The sequence below is a fragment of the Myotis lucifugus genome, unplaced genomic scaffold (assembly GCF_000147115.1).
Source record: "Myotis lucifugus unplaced genomic scaffold, Myoluc2.0 scaffold_4, whole genome shotgun sequence".
In the NCBI taxonomy this organism is placed as follows: Eukaryota; Metazoa; Chordata; class Mammalia; order Chiroptera; family Vespertilionidae; genus Myotis; species Myotis lucifugus.
Window position 1 is genome coordinate 5,185,973 of NW_005871052.1, and position 17,493 is coordinate 5,203,465.

Below are 17,493 nucleotides of genomic sequence, written 5' to 3' on the forward strand. Positions count from 1 at the left end.
GCCACTGTGGAAGACAGTATGGAGTTTCCTCAAAAAGTTAAAAATGGAACTCCCATTTGACCCAGTTATTCCACTCCTAGGAATATATCCCAAGAAACAAGCAACACCAATCAGAAAGGATATATGCACCCCATGTTCATAATAGCACAATTTACAATAGCTAAGATTTGCAAGCAACCTAAATGCCCATCGGCAGATGAGTGGATTAAAAACTTGTGGTACATCTACACAATGGAATACTATGCTGCTATAAAAAAAAGAAGGAACTTTTTACCATTTGCAACAGCATGGATGGGACTGGAGAGCCTTATGCTAAGCAAAATAAGCCAGTTGGAGAAAGATAAATATCACATGATCTCACTCATATGTGGGATATAATGATCAACATAATTTGATGAACAAGAATGGATCCAGAGACAAATGGCAGGGGAGGGGAGGAGTGTTAGAGGGCAACCAAAGGACTTGTATGCATGCATATTTGCATAACCAATGGACACAGACACTGGGCTGGTGGGGGCTTGCCGGGTGTGGGAATGGCTGGGGGGTTGGGTCAATTGGGGAAAAAGGAGACATATGTAAAACTTTAGACAATGAAAAAAAATTTAAAAGAAAAAAAGCAAATAAAGTTTCAAAACACATAAAAAATAATAAGAAAAGTATAATATGCTAATTAGACCAGACATCCTTCCAGATGGAGCCGGGGCTGCAAGGGAAGCCCGGGTCCCAGATGCCAGAGGGAAGCTGGTGCTGGTAGCTGGGGGAAGGAAGGCCTATACTTGCATGAATTTTGTGCATCAGGCCTCTAGTAAGAGTATGAACATTTATTATACCACACTAATATTAATACTTACTTTTAAATTTTTCTTAATAATAAATAATAATTATACTATAAAAATTAAAAATGAAACTCCTATTTGACCCAGTGATCCCACTTCTAGAAATATATCCTAAGAAACCTGAAAGACCAATCAGAAAGAATATATGCACCCTTGCATTCATAGCAGCATAATTTACCATAGTTAAGATTTGGAAACAGCCCAAGTGCCCATCAGCAGATGAATAGATGAGGGGGGTAAGAGATCAACCGAAGGACTTGTATGCATGCATATAAGCATAACCAATGGACATAAGACACTGGCGGGTAAGGGAGGCCAGGGGATTGTCAAGGGCAGGGGAAAAAAAAAGGACACATATGTAATACCCTTTGTAATACTTTTAGCAATAACAAAAAAAAAAACAACAAAAAAAAAACCTTTGGCACTTTTACACAGTGGAATACTACACAGCAGTAAAAAAGAAAGAGCTCTTCAATTTGCAACAGCTTGTATGGACCTGGAGAGTATTGCCCTAAGTCAGCGGTTCTCAACCTGTGGGTCGTGACCCCTTTGGGGGTCAAACGACCCTTTCACAGGGGTCGCCTAAGACCATCGGAAAACACATATATAATTACATATTGTTTTTGTGATTAATCACTATGCTTTATGTTCAATTTGTAACAATGAAAATACATCCTGCATATCAGATATTTGCATTACGATTCATAACAGTAGCAAAATTACAGTTATGAAGTAGCAACGAAAATAATTTTATGGTTAGGGTCACCACAACATGAGGAACTGTATTAAAGGGTCACGGCATTAGGAAGGCTGAGAACCACTGCCCTAAGTGAAATAAGCCAGTCAGAGAAAGATGTATCACATGATCTCACTTATACATGGAATCTAATGAACAAAATAAACTGATGAACAAAATAGATCCAGAGACGTAGAAGCATGAAACAGACCAGGGGTCCTCAAATTTTTTAAACAGGGGGCCAGTTCACTGTCCCTCAGACCTTTGGAGGGCCGGACTATAGTTTAAAAAAAAAACTATGAACAAATTCCTATGCACACAGCGGCGGCAAAAACACCCGGTGGGCGGGATAAATGTTTTTGGTTGGCCGCATGTGGCCCGGGGGCCGTAGTTTGAGGACCCCTGAAACAGACAAATTTCTGTGAGAAAGTGGGAGTAGATGGGGGTGGTGGTGTTGGGAGAGATTAACCAGAGAACTTATATGCATACTAGAGGTCAGGTGCACGAATTTGTGCACTGGTGGGGTCCCTCGGCCTGGCCTGCAGGGATCTGTCTGAAACTGGCTCTCTGATATCCCCCAAGGAGTCTCGGATTGTGAGAGTGCATAGGCCAGGCTAAGGGATCCCACCAGTGCAAGATCAGGGTCGGGGAAGAAACGTGGGGGGGGGGGGGGTAGGCTCCAGGGCGTGTCTGGCCTGTCTCACCCATCCCCTAACGGCCTGACCCCAGCAGCAAGCTAACCTACCAGTTGGAGCGTCTGCCCCCTGGTGGTCTGTGCATGTCATAGTGACTAGTCAAATGGTAGAGAATGGTCAGACACTTAGCATTTTAGATTTTATTATATAGAATATCATAGCCCATGAACACAGACAATAGTGTGGTGAAGGCCTGGGAGGGGCAAGTGTAGAGTGGAAGGGGTCAATGGGAAAAAAACAAAAGCAAAAAGCACAGGGGACATCTGTAATACTTTCAACAACAAAGATAAATTTAAAAAAAATAAAAGGTCTATTCTTAAGCATTTTACACATTTTCATATCAGGCAGACTGCTGCATACAATTCATATGTTAAAAATGATTCTATGTTAGACTAAAAAAATAAGTCCTTAACTGAGTTTAGGTGTAATTCTAATATGAAAAAATGGGTGAGTGGGAAGAGATAAACCAATGAGTTTGTATGCATATATGCTTAACCCATGGACACAGACAATAGTGGGGGAGGTGTGAAGGCCTGGGGTGGGGGGTGGTTGCTGGCTGAGAGAAGTCAATGGGAGGAAAAGGGGACATTGTAATGCTTTCAACAGTAAATATTAAGAAATATATGAAAAAGTATATTATTGAGAATATGACAACTGTTTCAAAATTCTCAAAAAACTAGAATAAAAATCCTAATGATGGATTTGCCATTGATATATCAGATCACCCTTATTGTTGATAATATTGCAATTGGAATGGGATGATATCTTAGCTGACATGATAGAATTCCTTTATATACAAAGGTCATCCAAAAGCTCTCCCATAGTACCTCTTGACAGTAAAAAAAAAAAAAAAAGAAAGAAAGTTACATGAGTAATGGACTATTAAAAGACCTTAGAGTTATTTTATTTTACATTCAAATGTCATTCTTATCATGCTAGGGATTGTTGATAACAGAAAAAATAGAACACAGGAAAAGCATGATTCAGAACATGGGCATTTTTAGACATACTAGCCATATTTATGCTATAGAAAGGTAAGCCAGTGTTCTAGCCAGTGTGGCTCAGTTTGTTGGGTGTCGTCCTGTGCACCAAAAGATTGCCAGTTCAATTTCCGTTCATGGCATATGTCTGAGTTGTGGGCTCAATCCCCGGTAAAGGGTGTGCAGAAGGCAGATGATCAATGTTTCACTCTCACATTAATGTTTTTCTCTTCCTCCCTCTCCCTTCATCTCTCTCTAAAAATCAATAAAAAGTTAAACTAGGTATTTCAGTGATTTGGAGGTACTGTATTCAGAGGGAAGCATCACTTTGTGAGATCATGGTCTTCAAAATGTATCCAAATGAATCCCAAGAATTGTTAGAATTAACATAATTTAATCAACAAATAATGTTGATTTTCCCCATGATGTTAACATCCAGAAGTTGTAACTTACTCAGAGATTCCAGGGCAAGCTCCCTCTAGATAATACAGTATTTGAAAAAGAACTTATAAATTATTTAAAAAGAAATATGGAAAATGAAATAGTGTAGTTTCCAAGTACACGGTGAGAGAACAAAATAAGAAGCAACCATCCATTGTTCAAGCTCCACACACAATGGGCTGGGGTAATGACTCTCTTCCTTGTGTCCGCATAGGGATTTATTCATTTAATAGATTATGTCATGGTACTTATTACTATATTTCAAAACAGTCATACACAATAACAAATAGTTTTATAACAAGAAAAACAGCAGCACTTTAGAGGCTGTCTCAAGTGGCACGATAATAGTAGTGTTGATATGGTGGGCTAAGCAAGGGCAATTGAAATTCTGATGTAACATTTCCCATTTTCCACATAAGTTCCTGATGAATTGAAATGATATAATTATTTATAGTCTTTGATATCAGTTTTAACCATGATCAAGAAGTCAGTTTTTTCAACCAATATCAGAAGTTAGCAAAAAATATTGATGCTAAGGATTTATAAGTAACTTCATGGGGATCAGAAACCAAAAGTTATGGAGTAAAACTGAGTTTGGAACTTAAAGGGACACACATATATTGAACATGGAATCTTTAACAAAGTGAAATAGATATATTTTATCCAATAATTTCACTGTCATTTCAAATTATTTTTGTTGAGCTGTCCACATGAATGGTGGCTCTTGCCCTGAGAGATTATAAAACATGTCACTTGCCTTTCCCCAATAATTCTAGGCAGAACTCAAAGGTAATTTAATTAATTCAACCAGTAATTATTGATGATTAATTTGTGCCTATGTACCAGAAACTGAACTAGTGTTATATGAGATTAAGATGCTCTTATGTTCCACAAATTAACAAAAAAAACCCTTCTGGTTTATAGAATAAACCTGATATCAAATTATTTGTACATATATGATATAAAACTGAAATTCTATCTCTGCCCTGACATTTTGCAGTGTGCTCAACAATTATATTTGTCTACAATCTTTTAACTTTGCTCCTCAGCCTGGGAAATCACTACTCTGTTGAGATTTTTTGTTGCATTGTTTAAGTGTTCTCCAAATATTCTACTCATTGTTTATAGATGATTCTAATACAGAGACCCATAAAATACCATTAATTATTGAGCATTCTGAGTTTTTGAGTTTAATTCTTTCCATTTAAAAATGTAGGGCTTTCAAAATTTTCTACTGAGAATATGCTTCCTAATTCTATCTAATAAAGAGGAATATGTTAATTGACTCTCACACCACAGCAAAGGTGGTGGCACCCACAGCCAATAAGGAGGGAATATGCTAATTGACTGCCCCGCCCTCAAAGATGGCGGTGCCCATAGCCACAAGATGGCCAGCAGGGGAGGGCAGTTAGGGGAGACCAGGCCAGCAGGGGATGGTATTTTGGGGGAACTAGGCCTGCAGGGGAGGACAGTTAGGGGAGACCAGGCCAGCAGGGGATGGCAGTTGGGGGTGATCGGGCCAGCAGGGGAGCAGTTAGGCATCGATCAGGTTGGCAGGGGATTCGGATATCCCTCTCACATTCTGGGACTGTTGGTTCCCAACCGCTCACCTGCCTGCCTGCCTGATTGCCCCTAACTGCTTCTGCCTGCCAGCCGGATCACCCCCTAACCTCTCCCATGCCAGCCCAATTGCCCCCAACTGCATTCTCCTGCCGGCCTGGTTGCCCCCAACTGCACTCCCCTGCAGGCATGGTTCCCCCTAACTGCCCTTCCCTGCAGGCCTGATCACCCCCAACTGCCATCCCCTGCAGGCCTGGGAACCCCCAACTGCCCTCCCTGCCGGCCATCTTGTGGTGGCCATCTTTTGACCAGATGGGGGTGGCCATCTTGTGTGTGATGGTGTGATGGTCAATTTGCATATTGCCTCTTTATTATATAGGATCATTAGCCATTTCTGGTATATTCATAAAACAGATACCCCTTTTTGAGACTGTCTTAATTTTATGATAATAGTAACATTGATATGATGGATTAAACAGGGAATGATTAATTCCTGAAGTCAAAGTTTTTCATTTTCAATTAGATGCCTGTTATATTGAAATAATGCTATAATTTATAAACTCTTAACATTAGATTTAAACATAATCAAGAAAGTAATGAAAAGGAATTAACTAATGATATGTGCAAAAACATTGATTCATTACAAGTATAAGAAGTCAGGCACAAAAGACTATATACTAAATGATTCCATATATAATTTTGAGATAAAAACAAAATCCATGGTGATTAATGTCAAAATAATAGTTATCTGGGTATACTGACCAGGTAGAGGCATAGGGGAGCCTATAAGGTGCTGGAAGTCTTTTTTGTCCTAATCATCATGGTGGTATACATGTGCACACATTTGTAAACTTTCCTTGAGTTGTTAACTTCTGTCCATTTTTCTGTCTGTAAGATATACCTCAAAAACATTTTTAAAAAGAAAACTACTTACTAGAAGTAAAGTAGTAAAGCAGTTGGTATGTATGCTAGTGTGTTGTGTTGTACAGTTTATTTATTCTTTTGAGGTCATTTTAGTAATGGTTTTTGTTAGGATCAACTCCTCAGCTCTTCTTAAAGAGCTATTTGTCCTAGTTTGTTTAATGCTATACTAAGACATTAGTCAAAATATTTGTGGATTAAACCTAAACAATGCCACCACCCCCTTCCTTCTGGCGACCACCACTCTGCTGTTTGTGTTCATAAGTTTCAGTTTTATATCCCACATATGAGTGAAATCATATGGTTCTTAGCTTTTCAGGTCTGACTTATTTCACATGTTGTTGCAAATGGTGCTGTTTCATCCTTTCTTATCCCTGATTGGTATTCCATTGTGTATATGTACCACATTTTCTTTATCAAGTCCTCTATCACAGGACACTTTGGTTGTTTCCATGTCTTGGCCACTGTGCATAATGCTACAATGAACATACGGGTACTTATATCTTTGCAAATATATGATTTTGAGTTTTTTGAGTATATACACAGGAATTGAACTGCTGGGTCATATAGTAACTCTATTAACTTTTTTAGGAATCGCCAGATTGCTTTCCATAGTGGTTGTACCAGTCTATATTCCCAACAGCAGTGAATGAGGATTCCTTTTTTCCCACAACCGCTCCAACACTTGTTATTGCTTGTCTTGTTGATAATGGCCACTCTAACAGGTGTGAGGTGGTATCTCATTGTAGTTTTGATTTGCATTTCCCTAATTGGTAGTGAGGGTGAACATCTTTTCATACATCTATTGGCTGTTTGTATGTCTTATTGGGCAGGGTGTATTTTCAGGTCCTCTGCCCACTTTTTGATAATATTGTTCGTTTGTTTGGCGTTGAGTTTTACAAGTTCTTTTTTTATTTGATTGTTTGTTTTTGTTAATCCTCACCGTAGGACAGTGGTCGGCAAACTCATTAGTCAACAGAGCCAAATATCAACAGTACGACGATTGAAATTTCTTTTGAGAGCCAAATTTTTAAAACTTAAACTATATAGGTAGGTACATTGTTATTAACTTAATTAGGGTACTCCTAAGGCTTAGGAAGAGCCACACTCAAGGGGCCAAAGAGCTGCATGTGGCTCGCGAGCCACAGTTTGCCCACCATGGCCCTGGGATATTTTTCCATTGATTTTTAGGGAGAGTGGAAGAAAGAGGGAAAGACAGAGAAAAACATCTAGTGAGAGAAGCACATTGATTGGTTGCTTCCTGCAGGAGCCCCAACTAGGGCTTGGGCTAAGGAGGATCCTGCATCCTAGGTACATGCCCTTGACTGGAATTGAATCTGGGACCTTTTGGTCCACAGGCCATCGCTCTATCCACTGAGCCAAACTTGATAGGGCTGAAGTTCTTTATATATTTTGGAAATTAAAGGCTTGGCAGAAGTACTGTTTGCAAATATCATCTCACATCTGGTTAGCTGCCTCTTTATTTTGTTGTCCATTTCTTTTGCTGTGCAGAAGCTCTTCACGTTGAGATAATCCCAATCATTTATTTTTGTTTTTATTTCCCTTGCCTTTGGGGTCAAGTTCATAAAATGTTCTCTACAACCGAGGTCCAAAAGTTTGGTACTTATATTTTCTTCTATGTAACTTATTGTTTCAGGTTTTATGGTTAGGTCTTCAGTCCATTTTGAATTAGTTTTTGCAGATGGGGACAAACTGTAATCTAGTTTCATTCATTTGCATGTGGCTTTACAATTTTCCCAATGCCATTTATTGAAGAGACTGTCTTTACTTCAGTGTGTGTTTCTGGCTCCTTTGTCAAAAATTGTATGTCCATATACTTATGATCTTATAGCTGGGCTCTCTATTCTGTTACATTGACCTCTGTGTCTGTTTCTCTGTCAATGTCATGCTGTTTAGATTATCATAGTTCTGTAGTATAAACTGAAGTCAGATAGTGTGATACCTCCAGCTTCATTCTTTTTTTTTTTTTTTTTTTAGGATTGGTGTGCCTATTCAGTGTCTTTTATGATTCCATATAAATCTGATAATTTCACATTCCATTTCTTTAAAAAATGACATTGGCATTTTTATGGGGATTGCATTAAATCTGTATATTGCTTTGGATAATATGGCCATTTTAACTGTGTTGGTTCTTCCCATCCATGAATATGAGATATTTTTCCATTTTGCTGTATCTTTTTCTATCTCTTTTAATAATGCTTTGTAATTTTTAGTATATAGGTCTTTCAAATTCTTTGTTAAGTTCATTTCTAAGTATTTTATTCTTTTGTTGCGATTGCAAAAGGAATTTTTTTTCCATTTCTTTTTCTAAAGCTTTGTTGTTAGTTTACAGGGAGCCAATGGATTTTTGCACATTGTTTTTGTATCCTGCAACTTGACTATATTTGTTTATTGTTTCTAATAGTTAAAGAAATTTATTATTTATAAATCTTTTAAAAATTTATTTTAGAGACAGGAAAGGAGTTATAGAGTGAGAGAAAAACATCAATGTGAGAGAGAAACACTGATTTGTTGCCTTCCTCGAGATCCCTGACCAGGGATTAATCCAGCAACCCAATATATGTCCTGACCGGGAATCAAACCCACCACTTCCTGGTGTATGGTAAATACTCCTACCAACTGAGACACACCAGCCAGGGCTTATATATCAACCTTTGGATTATACAACATATACCATGGATAGGGAAAGAGAAGTCAAATTACCTTAGAGATTTCTTCAGTTAGGATTTTCTTGATTAATCATGCTATGTGTTAAGGAATTTGAAGTATAGAAGTCTGAGTGAATGGGATCTGCATATTCTGACACTTCTCAGAAAAAGAATTTGGGAAGGAATAGGAAAAATTTTTAACTTTAGGTTAATAATATTAGCTAAGGCAAAAGATGACTATAGTTGAATAAACATTAGTGAAGAAAAATTACCCTCCTTTTTACTATAGTTCTTTGAAGAATTATTAAGGCCTGGCCAATGGAAAGGGCTAAACCAATAGAGCTGAGAAATAAATAAATTATTATTTATCTCTTTTTTGTATGTATGTTTATATAAAGCATAGTTTGAAATAATTATTTTAGATTCTGTTATTTAAACCTCATCTCTGTATTAAGCATGACAGTTGAGAGTTGAATTGTTTTACAAAGCTCTTATGATAGTTGTAGCTATTATTCAATCACTCTATCTCCAGTATCTTACACAACACTTTTTACATAGAAGGAGTTTAATAAATATTTTTGAGTATATTAAATTGACCTGAAATAGCATGGAATTATAGTTCAGAAAATGAGATACTGGAGTTTTCTATTTCAGAGATGGAATATTTCTAATAATTACATATTCCAGAATGCATGCATGTAAGTAGGTGACTGATATAAAAGGTAGTTGACTATATCTTCTTGATGTGTGTCATAACTTATTCAATGCATAAAGTATCTAATCCTTTTATACTGACTTCTTATTCAGCTTTACCCTCCTACATATTTCTGGGCAAATCAAGATCTCTTTGATGTTGAAGGAGAATGTTCATGAAGCAAGATGAAAATCTGGCCATCAGTTTGTTTACATATAACATCTGTTTTATTGTGTCCTTGTGATATATTGCACAGAAATTAAAGATCCAAAGAAAAGCAAATAAGTAGCGTTATTCCAACTTGACCTTGAATTGTAATATATATCAACAACTCCAGAGGTGGTATTAGAGTCCTTTCTGGTGTTGGAAAAAAATGAAACATAAAAAAAAATGAGTTGGCAAGAAAGGAGTGTCCCAATTCACTTACTGAGATCCTTGAATTAAACATTCTCATATATTGTTCATATAAAAAGGATTACTGACACTCGATGGCAAATCTGAAGAAGTTGTCATCATATTCAGTCTTGCTAAAGCAAAGGAACCCCATTTTGAAACAGGGAATGTTTAAAATTGCATTTTATAACAAACCAAGAGGACACACCTGGATAGAACATGAGATGGCTTAGTTGTTACAGGGAATTTTTTATTAGAAAGTTGACTTTCTAAAAATGTATTAAAATACTTCACAAATTTCTGTATATGAGTATTACTATCACTATGTTGTTTTTAATATTATTAAATGTATTAAAAGGTAATTACATCATTGCCTCCAGTCTTTCTATAGCAGAGACAAATGAACAACAAGTATTTGTCAGTCTCAGCAATAAACTATAGTGGCAGCAAACTTAATCTGTTGCTAATTAGGCTTGTGGAAAACTAAATCAAGCATCAAAAACCACAAATTATTTTAGGCTTCTTCTAGCATAAACAGAAAGCCTTGAGGGTCCATAACATGTTATTTTTGTTGACAGTCTTCCACTTTTTGACCAATTGATCTCATGTTTCTGATAGGCTCTGTCTTGATTGCTCTTAGCTCTGTTTTCTCTTGGCCTCCAAGCAGCAGTTTGTTAATCCCTCCAATTTTTGTGTATTTAAGCAGGATTACAAACTTCAAATACATTGTAAAATGAACCTGTATACAATCTTTCAAAACCACTTATGTGAGCGAGTGATGGAAGTACCAGCCTTGTAAGTAAATATAGAACATTTAGGAAATTGTCCCAAGTGTTTATTTATAAGTCATTTTTAATTACTAACTAAGAATGAATGAAAGCTCTGGAAAATGTAAAATGGCAGAGCCTTTTGCATTAAATTACTCTTTACTCACAACATGAAAAGGATAATACTGTGTTTTTTAAAAGTTTGTTCTAATTTCACTGAAAATAAAATAAAGTCTTTTAAACTGCAGAAACTTTAGTATACAGGTAAAAGAATAAATCATTACAATGACCAAGCAGTTATGAGCAATGGTCATGCTCCACTGCAAGGATTCCTTACAGTTTCATTCACCTAAGTGATGACTGATCAAGTAATGAAATTTTAAAAATTTTTGTTGTTACTGGAAGTTCAAATTCAACTGGCATTCTTTATTTTATATGGTAACTCATAATGGACTAAGTGTAAATTAAGAAAGCAATGTGATTTTATTTTCATAGCATCTGGCAATAATTAAAATGATTGTATCCTGTGTGTTTAACCTTGTCTGAGTTCAGAATCAAATTAGACCTAGTTAAGGAGTACCTCAGTTAACTCAGTTCCCCAGGGATCATAGCCTAGAAATAATTTTATTGTCCTAAACCTGAGTTACAGTGTACCACAATTAAGCACCTAGGCACCATTTTGCCTACAATAACACAATTTTCTTGTTTGCTCTGTCAAAACAATCAGGATGTGCTTTAGTATTTTTCACGTACTCTGATTCATTTGGAGCCTGGAGTCATATTCTTAACTCCAGACTAGTGCTTGAATTCTAGAACCACTTATCTAATCTTGTCAGCACTACCGTATTTGGAGGTGATATTTTTTTGTATTTTTTATTGACTTGATTTTGTTAATAACATTTTATATGTTTCAGGTGCAGAAATTTTAATTTTTCTTCTTAAGGGCTTTTTAAAAAGTTCTTTATTGTTTAAAGTATTACATATAGTATTACATATGTGTCCTTTTTTCCTCATTGACCTCTCCTCGGCCACCCCCACCCCCCACACATACCCTCACTCCCCTAGTGTCTGTGTCCATTGGTCATGCTTATATGCATGCATACAAATCCTTTGGTTGATATCTTACATCACCCCCCTCCTCTGCCTTCCCTCTGAAGTTTAACAGTCTGTTTGATGCTTCTCTGTCTTTAGATCTATTCATGTTCATCAGTTTATGTTGTTTATTATATTCTAAAAATGAGTGAGATCACATGATATTTATCTTTCTTCGACTGACTTATTTCACTTAACATAATGCTCTCCATGTCCATCCGTGCTGTTGCGAATGGTAAGAGTTCTTTCTTTTTTACAGCAGAATAGTATTCCATTAGAATTCCCAAATATACTCCCCAAACTCTACGTTTTATTATTTTTAATCAGTGTAAAAGCCGTAGATGTTTTCTTAGAAATTCCTCCCTTCCTTCCTTCCTTCCTTCCTTCCTTCCTTCCTTCCTTCCTTCCTTCCTCACTCCCTTTTACCTGCTTTCCTTTCTGTCTTTGAGTCTATCTCGTTATTCCTTCATGCTTTTATCTCCATTATTCCCACTTTTCAGCTCTGTCTCTCTCACCCTCCCTCCCTTTCTTAGTCTCTTTCACTTCCATCTCTATCTCTCTGCATTCTACGAGCATTTCTAATTTTCCTTTTTTTGAATGGTTAACCATTTTATTTTCCTCCCATGAACATTTCTTAAGCACCTACTCTGTATAAGCTCTTGAAGTTTCAATATCAAGTAAAACAAAGTTGCATCCCTATATAAGTTCACCACTTAGATAAGTGGACACAAATATCAAAAAGTCCAAAATAGAGTAAGTGTCATATTTGTTTACAAATCCTATGGAATAAGTAGAGATATTCTCTGGTGCAATAAGGAACCAGAATGGGCATATATATCAGACTGGAGGACATGATCAGGAAGGCTTCTTAGAGACTGTGATGCTTGTGATGGACTTTAAAGTACAGATAGAGGTGACTATTTCACAATATATATCATCAGGGTTGTACATTTAAAATATGTACATTTTTAAATTGTCAATTATGCTTCAATAAATCTGGAAAAAAGAAAATAAAAAGAACAGATGGGAGTTAATTACAGCATCATTCACAATAGTCATGATACACACACAATGGAATATTATTTAACCTTAAAAAAGATGGAAATTTTATTTGGAACAACGTAGATGAAACTGGAAGATGTTATGTCAACTGGAATAAACAAAAGACACAGAAAGACAAATACTACATAATATGTCACATATGTATGATGTTAAATAGTCTAACTCATAGAAACAGAGAATAGCTTTGTGGTTGCCATGGGTGAGGGAAAGGAGAAATTAGATGATTTTATTAAGGCTACAAAGTTTCAGTTATGCCTGATGAATAAGTTCTAGTATTCTAATCTATTTAATAGTGACAGTAGTTAATGATACTGTTATAAACAGGTATCTTCTGCTTTTTGAAAGTTTGCATTATGCCACTTTACCTTTACAAAAAGCCTACATGAGTACCTGTTTTCACTAACAAAAGAAACCTGAAAGAATTTTAACTTTTACAAAAATAGAAGGAAAGCAAATAAAGCATCCAGCTTATGAAAGGCTTTATAGGAACATTCTATTTCAAATAATGGGGAAAACCTGTACCTAAATTTTGCTAAGAGGATAGATCTTAACTTTCCTCACCACACACACACACACACACACACACACACACAATGGGAAACTATGTAGAGATGATAGATATTATAATTAAATGTATTGAGTTAATTTAAAATTGCGTACATATATCAAAACATCAAGTTGTACACTTTAATATATACAATTTTACATGTCAATGATATTGCAATAAAAATCCTAATATATAAAAACCCAGCATCCGTGATGACCAAAGGGATGACCAGCCCATCCCCCAGCCCTCAGGCTCCATTGATCAGGGGATGGCTAACAGGGGGGACTGGGGTCCCTCAGGCTCCAATGAATCCCTGACAGCAGCAACTGGTGAGCGGGCGGAAGGCAGACCACTTGGTCCCTCCCCTGGCCCACCGGCTCCCATTGATCAGGGGATGGTTAACAGGGAACCAGAGTGAGTGGCTCGGGGACTGGCAAGCAGCAGGAAGGCAGGCCTCTTGGTTCCTCCTCCTGGCCCTCAGACTCCAATCAATCAGTGGTGGAGGTGGGGCGGAACTGGGGACTGGCTTCCTTAGTAGTCCTGTAGGTTCAATCTCCAGAGGACAGGCCAGGTACCAGCGGGCCAGTGCCTCCAGCAAGATCCCGACAGCCCTGCCGGCCTCCTGGAACTTGGCCTCGGGCACTGCGACTGCTTCTCCTCCATAGATGCTCCATAAGGAAGAAAGGATAGTGCAAGCATCACCAGGGGCGACCAGCGGTGACTGACTGCTCTCCCTGTGCTTCCTCCAGGTCACTCGAGCTGGCCCACGCCCTCCCCACTCCAGGTGAAGTGTGATCACTGCACACGGAAGGAATGTAGTAAAAAAACAAAAACCGATGACCAAGAGAATGCTGCAGTCAACGTCCGGAGTCTGGCTCAGGAGAACTGAGAGAAGGGAGAATTCCATAAGTTGGCTGATGCCAAGATATTTCTGAGTGACTGCCTGGCGTGTGACAGTTGTGTGACCGCAGAGGAAGGAGTCCAAGTTTCTCAACAGAACACCAAGGACTTCTTCCGTGTTCTGAACCTTAATAAGAAATGTGATTCCTCACAGCACAAAGTGCTGACAGTGTCCATATGTCCTTAGTCTCTACCTTATTTTGCTGCTAAATTCAGCCTCAGTGTCACTGATGCATCCAGAAGGCTCTGTGGCTTTCTCAAAAGTCTTGGGGTGCATTGTCTTTGACATGAAGATAGCTGCGGACTTCAGCATTCTGGAGAGTCAGAAGGAATTTGTGCATTGGTACTGCCAGCACCGTGAGGAAGAGCCCCGGCTACCCATGCTGACCTCCGCCTGCCCCAGCTGGGACCGATATGCAGAGCATGTGCTGGGTCACCCCATCACCCCCACCTCTGCATGGCCAAGTCTCCCCAGCAGATCATGGGCTCTCTGGTAAGGATTACTTCACCAGACAGCAGAACCTGTCCCCAGACAAGATTTTCCACGTCATCATGGTCCTGTGTTATGACAAGAAACTGCTGGCCTTTGAGAAGATGTTCCCACAGCTTCGCACAGTTCCCAGGGTCCTGACTGTTTGTAAACCTTAGGTGAAAATGTTCAGATAATGGGGCAAAGTGACCTTGCCTCGAGTGATGCTGCCGTGGACACGCTGTTTGGAGACATGAAGGAGAAGGAGGTGAGGCTCCACCAGGGTGCTAGCTCCGACAGGTACCTGGCACACATCTTCAGGCACATGGCCGAGGAACTGTTCAACGAGGACGTGGGAGTGCTCACCTACCGCACCCTGAGGAACAAAGATGTCCAGGAGGTCACCCTTGAAAGGGATGGAGAGGTTCTGCTATGATTTGAGGCTGCTTATGGCTTTCAGAACATCCAGAAGTGGTCCTGAAGCTGCAGAGGGGCAAGTTCCCCTGCCACTTCGTGGAGGTCCTGGCCTGCGCCAGGCATACCTAAGTGGCAGAGTCCAGGCCCAGGTGGATGTTGGTTGTGCAGACAGGGCACTGCTGCAGCAGATGGAAGGCATCTACGCTGCCATCTTGGTGTGGCCCCCGGAGACCAGTGCCCATGTGCAGGAGCTGTACCAGGAGTGACTGGAACGGGAGGGTGGGTGACTCCCCCCGGGCCCAGGCAGCCCTGCACACTGCCTAGCAGGGCTCAGTGCAGCCTGCCAAGACATTAAGTGGTAAAGGACCAGCAGACACCTGGCCTGCAGGCGGCCCGAAGAGGGGTGTCAGACACGTGAAGGAAAGGCTTAGCATCTCTGTCATCTCTTTGATTTTCAGAATTCCCTGCTCCCTATCAGTCGGCTCCCTCCCTCTGAGGGGTGCTGTCGTTGTCACATGGGTGAAACTGGAATATTGTATCTCAAGAGGATTGCCCCAATGTATGGATCCTTTTATCCAATGATGAAAAAATCCCAAAGAACAAGAATGGAGACAGACTACTGTCCTTTAGACTTAAAAAAACTCCAGAAGTGTCCTGCAAAGAGCTGAGACTTGGTTCTGTCCACGCACCTCAGAGAGATTGGATGAGGAAATGGCCCAGTTTGGCCCTGACTTTACCCACTTATGTTACTCTTGAAGGTGTCTTTGCCACAATGTGAATAAACTGCCACCTTTTGGAGTAGGGGCTCATACGAAACTCTACATTCCCAACTTTTCTTGAAACAGATCTATGTTCTGCAGCTGTGGCCACCATCCTGAGATCAGGTCCTGTAGACCAGGACCTGTCCCTGGGAATCAGGGGGCACTGGAGTGGAGGTCCCCCCGTGCCCCTTTACATTCAGGGATTGAGCTGAACTCACTTTAGGGGAGGCCTGGCAAGGGTGACAGGTGTCACAGATAGAAGGATGGAGAATGGAGAAGTGGACACCCTACTCTGTCCCTCCCTGGGTGGGGTCAGGAAGATGAAGGCTGGCCAGCCCATCCCACAATTGAGTGAGATAGCATTCTGTGTGTCCACCTCTCACCCCATTGGCCCGGCCACTCCCCTCAGCTCTGGACAGCCCTCTGTGTTCCACGACAGTGCACACTGCCCTCACATGCTGCTTGCCCTAAGTGAGAAGGAAGAGAGCAATTGGCTCACAGACAACTACACAGAAAGATAGGGCTCATGGCTGGTGAGCTCAGCAGTGAGTTGAGTGGTAAGGAGCAGTGAGCAGGCAGGTGGTAAGGAGCGAAAGGTCCCAGACTGCAAGAGGGATTTCCAACTGACAGCTTGGGCCCATGGGGAATGAGCCTAAGCCAGCAGGCGGACATCCCCTGTGGGGTCCTGGACTGTGAGAGGGTGCAGGCCCGGCTGAGGGACCCTCCCCCAGTGCACGAATTTCGTGCACTAGGCCTCTAGTAACTTATAAAAGGTACATAAAGGAGGCATGAAGGTCACCATAAACAGGAAAATGAATATGTACAAAAGCATGGTGGTATCATGCATTCAATATGAATTCTGAAGGTTATGTTCAATATACTGAGAGGAGAGGGTACATTTGGAGTGAGGCAAAGGATTTGACCATAGAAATAGACATTAGTCAGAATATGGAGTGGCTTACATGTTAAATTTAAGAAATCAACTTTAATTTGGAAGTTCTGGGCAGCCATTTGTTGAATTTTAAGCGTGAACATGGCATAATCATGTTATAGTTTTGTAAAGTATTACTTTAGAATTATGTGAAGTGAGATAGCTTAAGGCAGAAAACCAAGTTAGGGAGGGTATTGGTGCAATAACTAGGCAAGTATAGGTAAAACACTTATCTAAGGAAATGGTTTGGGGACAATAACTGGGAATAGATTCAAGTTATTGGGATGTGTCCTAAACAGGACTCATCCTGTAACCTTCCTAATTTTGATATATCCTGCAATTGTTTTACATAGCACTTATGACAGTTGTAGTTGTTATTCAATCTACCTCCAGTGTCTTATACAACACCTTTTACATAGAAGGAGTTCAATAAATATTTTGACTATATTAAATTGACCTGGATTGGCAAGGAAATAAAGTTCAGAAAATGAGATACTGGAGTTTGATATTTCAGAGATGGAATATTTCTAAATTATTACATATTCCATAATGCATGCATGTAAGTAGGTGGCGGATGTGAATGGTAGTTGAAGAACAGATAATTGTGACACAAAGGTGATAG

General features: G+C 39.5%; 1 pseudogene; it reads left to right on the plus strand.

The window, feature by feature from the left end:
• The window catches only part of LOC102421721, a 29,255-nt pseudogene extending 13,752 nt beyond the window's left edge, over window positions 1-15,503 (plus strand).
• The last annotated feature ends 1,990 nt before the right edge of the window (window positions 15,504-17,493 follow it).